The 5,991-nt window shown below is 33.1% G+C and overlaps 1 non-coding gene across 1 annotated transcript; it reads right to left on the minus strand.

Moving 5' to 3' along the window:
• Positions 1–5,363: 5,363 nt before the first annotated feature.
• Positions 5,364–5,470, minus strand: LOC122127622. Its single transcript, XR_006151221.1, has one exon. It is a non-coding gene; the product is annotated as a U6 spliceosomal RNA (small nuclear RNA).
• Between the last annotated feature and the right edge of the window lie 521 nt (positions 5,471–5,991).

Below are 5,991 nucleotides of genomic sequence, written 5' to 3' on the forward strand. Positions count from 1 at the left end.
ATATGCAATAATTTATTATTTGATGTTATGATGAGTGCTAAGTGTAGAATAAACGTTGAATTATTAAATTAATTCACAAAAATGAAATGATGATTTATTATTGAAATAATGATATATTTGTTTAAATTCTAATGCTTCTCAATTTTACAATTCATGAAATATATTATTAAAATTAGTTCCACTTTCTTCTTTTCTATATCTACTAAAATTAAAATTATATGTTAAACATTCAATATTAAATCAGTAATAATAACATTATTAAAATAATATATTATTAAACTGTGATTTGAATTATAGTTCTAACAAATTGTGATGTAAAACAATACTATTATGGGTAATATTTTTTAAACTTACCAGCTTATTTGCTTCCTGTGTCATTTGTTATTCTTGGTCCAAATCATCTCTTCACCTTAATTGTTTATTTTTCTATTTTATCTCTATTGTTTTACTGAGTTTGCATTTTGTTTTCCCTGTTTAGTGACTGACATGAGGGTGAAAATGTGTATGCTAGTTTATCACTTCCTATGTTACAGTGAAATTACTGTACTCCACAGCTGTTCTACTTTTCTCTGTATAGTACAATATTTTCCCCACTCTCATCTCCTGTATTGCTGCTCTCATGTATTTTATTTTTTATTTAAATTTTATTATCAAGTTAATGTACAGAGGGGTTAGATTTACATAAGTAAGTTAGTGAATTCATTTTTTTCTAACTTGTTACCACTTCCCCCATGTTACTCCCTCTTCCTTCCTAACATCCCCCAAGATTATTTCCAAAATATTGTGAGTATCTCGTTTGCATAGGTTCCCCCTTTGTCCTTTGTCTCACTATTTTGTTTATTTACCTCTCCCTTTCCTAGTTCAGATCAACATATTTACAATAACCAGCGTATCAAAATCAAATACAGTGACTACAGGGGATAAACATTGGTGGGGAAAACACAAAAGATAAAAAGAAATCACATACTACATTAAGAACTACAACAACAAAAACATGTCTTTGAGTTCATTTCACTTGGAATCACCTTATAAGATCATATGTAAATAGATAGTGAGCTATTCTGCTCATCTACTAAGATTATCCTTGATGTACACAATAATGCTTCCCTATTACCCACTAATCCCACTTCTGGGCATTTACCCACGTGACAACAAACAAGGTCACACTAAAGCTACCAGCACAATTGTGTTTATCACAGTATTATTTACCATAGCTAAGATATGATATCAACCCAGATGCCCCTCAGTAGATGAATGAAGAAAATGTCACTCTCTCATACACACACACTTACACATGCACGTGGAATACTATGCTTCCATCAGAAAGAGTGATAACACCTCATTTGTAAGGAAATGGAAGATCTTGGAAAAAATCATATTAAGTGAAGTAAGCCAGACTTAAAGAAACATAGGTCTCAGGTTTTCCCTTATTTGTAATAATTAGTTTATATCAAGAATAATCTCATGTACTTTAATTTGACATTTTGTTCTATGTTGAGCATAGAACATTATTGCTATATTGTTTGATATTATTTCTGCAAACAGGCAGGTATATTTAAAGAATTTCATTAATCTCATCCATTACTGAAGGAAGAACAACTTAAAGAGCAAACCCTACTCGGAAGAACAACTCCTACTTATTTAGCTTCATTCGGAAGAACAACTCCTACTTATTTAGCTTCATTCCTTTGTAAGGCCAGTGTAGTCCCCTGTAACCTCATCTTGTACATTACAACTCTGTACTTGGTCATCCTGCATATCTACTATCTTCTACATTGTGACCTAAATGCCCTAGTGATTCCAGTTTGCTTTACTTTAAAAAAAATTCTCTCTTAATGTTTGAGGTTGGTGTGGTTGCGTGTGTGTAGTATTACAAAGATTGGAAGACAACATTTTTGTTCATTTAGATTACATCTTTCTGGTCATTGTAAGTTGTGGCTCATGGGAGAAGTATCTTGCTATTTTAAGGATGAAACAGAACATGTATTTGTGCATGTACCAGAGTTGCTTTAATTGTGTGGATTTGAACACTTAACTTCGAAGTATATCTTGGCTGCTCTTGTGAATAATGTGAATAACAATGAACTACAAATATATTTATGAGTTACCCAGAGAGAAACAATCACATGATTGGTGAGTCAGATGATATTTCAACTTTGCATTTTTTTAGAAAATGCATACTACTTTCTACAACGATATTACGAGCCTGTATTTTGACCAAGAGTGTAGAGAATTTTCTTTTCTCCATACTCTCACCAACATTATTACCTTTTGAGTTTTATGAAAGTGCATGTTTCTAATAGGTGAAGTAACCCAGACTGGCTTTAGACTCAAATCCTCTTAGTCCAACCTCCTAAATGCTTGGAATTACAAACCTTTACCACCACACCTGGTTCTTTTGAGTTTTTTTGATAAGAGTTATAATAGTTATGAAGTAGTATCATAGTAATTTTGAATTGCATTTCTCTAATGACTTCTGTTCACTAAGCCAGCATAGAAATGGCATTAAACACAACTTTGTAAACCCACTGTGATTTTCAGGGCTTTTTGGAAAACAGGCTTATTCAGAACTTTTGTCCATTTTTATTCATGTTACTTGTTAATCTCATCTTTATGCTCTCTATACAAAATCAATAATTAATTCAAGATAGTAGTAAAAGAAAAAATTAAGCAACTCCTAATATTTTAAAATTTTCAATACATGATATTGCTTAGATCATTTTCTGTTTACACTTGAGACTATAAAACTCAATTTAGTTTGACCTTTTACAAGGCTATATTTATTTTATTTTATGTTTATTGCTCTTTCCAAAGCCTGCATGTCTGATTTCCCTTGGTTTCCTTCAGTTTCAAGTAGTTCAGATTTCAAACTGAAGAATAAATGGAAGGAAGCAAACACAAAAACACTGTTCCTCTCATCCGATGATGCCTCTCCAAGAATGAGGTAAGTTCATCCTTCTAAGTCCCTATGATAGGGTATCAAAAGGAGAATTCATTCTTCTAGGTGTCTCTATCTTTGCAATTTAACTTAAATGATGTAAAACACAATATACTGCTCAGATAAGTTTACGTTTTATCAGTTTTGCACATTTTCATAAGGGCTTCAGCTCAGTGCACAACATTTCTTCATTATTCTGTCCCTGATATTTTTACACTATCAAGACAAGATAACCAGTTTGAATTACAGCATGAGAAGTTATCCACCTGGCTTCCTTGAAAGCAGATCACAGTCAATTGATAACATTAGTTCTGGGTTCTCTCTACATGTAATGGTTTCTGTAATACATATGGAATTATATTTAGTATTAAAAAATTGCTGACCAAACTCAAAGCTTATTCATAGAAACTTAAGTATTTCACCAGTGTCATGCCTCTTAATTCTTAAGATAATATTTGCTGTAATGCTAATGTTATTACCATTATAATGTTGGGAAAAATTGTAATTAAAGGCACTAAGTGCATGGTCCAAAGACACACAATGAGGAAGGAAATCAGTCAAAGTTTCCAAAAGTCTTTCAGCAATACAAAAAAGGTAGGTAACATCTCTCCATTCTCTTACACACTCAATTCAATATACATATTGTCCAAGAAATAATACCATAGCAATTGTTGCCAAGGGTGTTTGTTTTCTGCCACATTTTGTCTTCAACACAGACTGTGTTGGTGACATTGGGTTATCATGCACAGAGATGAGCTTATAAATTGAGGTCCAAAGAGAGCCAAATTTCTTCTATTCCACATTTCCAGTTTCCTTTCTAAAAAGTACTAAAATTTTTAAATATCATCACTTACTGTCTTTTAAGAATCCAAAAACGAAATAAATTCACATATAATCACTCCAAATTGCTTTAAATGTAGATGATAAAACAGGCACTCATGATGTAAATTTTCTTCTACATTTAATATGTTTCTGAAAGCCTTGTGCTGGTTGGTCACCCTTGTAATCCTGACTACTCAGGATATGTACTCAGAAGGCTGAGGCTGTGGATAACATTTGGAAACCAATCAGAGCAAAAAATCATGAGATTATTTTTCAAAAATTTTAATGAACTAGAAAAGAGCATGAACGGAGATGTAGCTAATATACTAGCTCACCAAACTAGAGGGGAAAGGCCTAGCAAGACCTTAAATCCCTAAGTTCAAACTCTGAGTACGCCAACATTCAGGCACACACACATACACACACACTCACACACTTATTCACGTCAGTGTTTTGCATTAATTTCTTAGTTAATGATATTATATGGGTATAATAGGGGAAATAAACTCTTCTATCTCAGAATATTTTTATATGTATTTTATTGTTAAAATACCGTACAGAGGGGTTTCAGTTACATCAGCAAGTTAATGAGTCCATTTCCTCTCAGGCATTGTTACTACCTCCTTTGTTTTTTTTCCCCCACCATCCCTTCCCTCGCACCTCTACAAGTACACTCCCCTTCATCCCCCCCAACCCCACCTAAATTGTAAAGTTCAACTTTCAACATAGTGTCTTGTGCATCTCATTGTCACAATGGGTCGACCAGTATTCCTAGTTAACCATTTTGTTTCTTCTTTCCCCTCCCCAATTAGCTAAGTGTATATACAAGATTTAGGTGCACCAAAATCAAATACAGTGAAAACAGAGGTTATACTGTGGGCGAGGAACATATAAAGAAACAATAAAATACATCGTACATTATAAATATGTTTGAAATAATAGCATGCAAGAAAAAAACCCCACTTGTGTACTTACTTTTGGGGTCATTTCATTTAACATCATCTTATCTGGTCATATGCAAAAAGCTTTTGACCTTTTCTGCTTATCCCAGACATATATTATTTATTGCAAATAAGGGAAACCATGGGACCTATGTTTCTTTGGACTTGGCTTACTTCACTAATATAATTTTTTCCAAGCCTTTCCATTTCCTAACAAATTGGGCAATGACATTCTTTCAGATGGAGGTATAGAATTCCTATTCACACACACACACACGCACACACACACACACACACACACACACACACACACACAATGGAAATCAATCAATCAATCTATCTATTTATCTATCTATAACATTTTCTTGATCCATTCATGTACTGAGAGGCATCGATGTTGGTTCCATATTTTAGCTATGGTAAATAATGCTGCAATAAATATAGTAGTGCTGGTAGTTTTAGTATGGTCTTGTTTGTGATCATTTGGGTAAATGCCCAGAAGTATTGTTGGGTCATAGGGGAGCGCTATGTGGAATCTTTTGAGGAACCTTCATACTGCTTTCCAAAGTGGCTGAACAAGTTTACACTCCCACCCAAGAATGCAGTAGGGTTCGAATGCAGTAAGGTTCCCTTCTGGCCACATCCACTCCAGCGTCTGTTGTAAAAATATGGAACACCTCATGAGTTTGCTTGTCATCCTTGCACAGGGGCCATGGTAATCTTCTCTGTATCATTTCAATTTTAGTGTATGTGTTGCTGAATTGAGCACAGAACATTTTTTATATATAAAGTGTAATTGATTTTCTTAAACTAAACAATTCAACAAAAAGTAAGTTCTAAAGAATTGTTGTGAAATTTTAGAACCATGTATTTCTTATATAAGCACACATTTATGAATAAATCAAGATTGACATGTCACAAACAATATAATTCCAGATATTTGTTGTTCAAGAGATGTGTAAGAGGAGGAATTCAATTATTCTATACAAGGCACCTCTCATAATGAACATTGAAGCAAGTGTTAAGGTTTGTTAAAAGTTTTAATGTTTTAAATATTTTTAATTTTGGGAATTTGCTTATATATATGCCAAAATTAAGACTGTATGACAGGTCATAAAACTTTTCCATGAAGTATTTAAGATTTATTGTAGCAGCATATACTACTAAGTGTGTACATTTCAGAAATTTTACTAATGAGAATTTGCAAAGTCTTTGTGTAAAGAAGCAGAGTGAAGAGTTAAGACTTCGTTAATTCCACAGTTTCTGTTAAAACTTTAGGGCTTCCTTACT

The sequence above is a fragment of the Dipodomys spectabilis genome, unplaced genomic scaffold (assembly GCF_019054845.1).
Source record: "Dipodomys spectabilis isolate Male_0828 unplaced genomic scaffold, ASM1905484v1 ptg000305l, whole genome shotgun sequence".
Classification (NCBI taxonomy): domain Eukaryota; kingdom Metazoa; phylum Chordata; class Mammalia; order Rodentia; family Heteromyidae; genus Dipodomys; species Dipodomys spectabilis.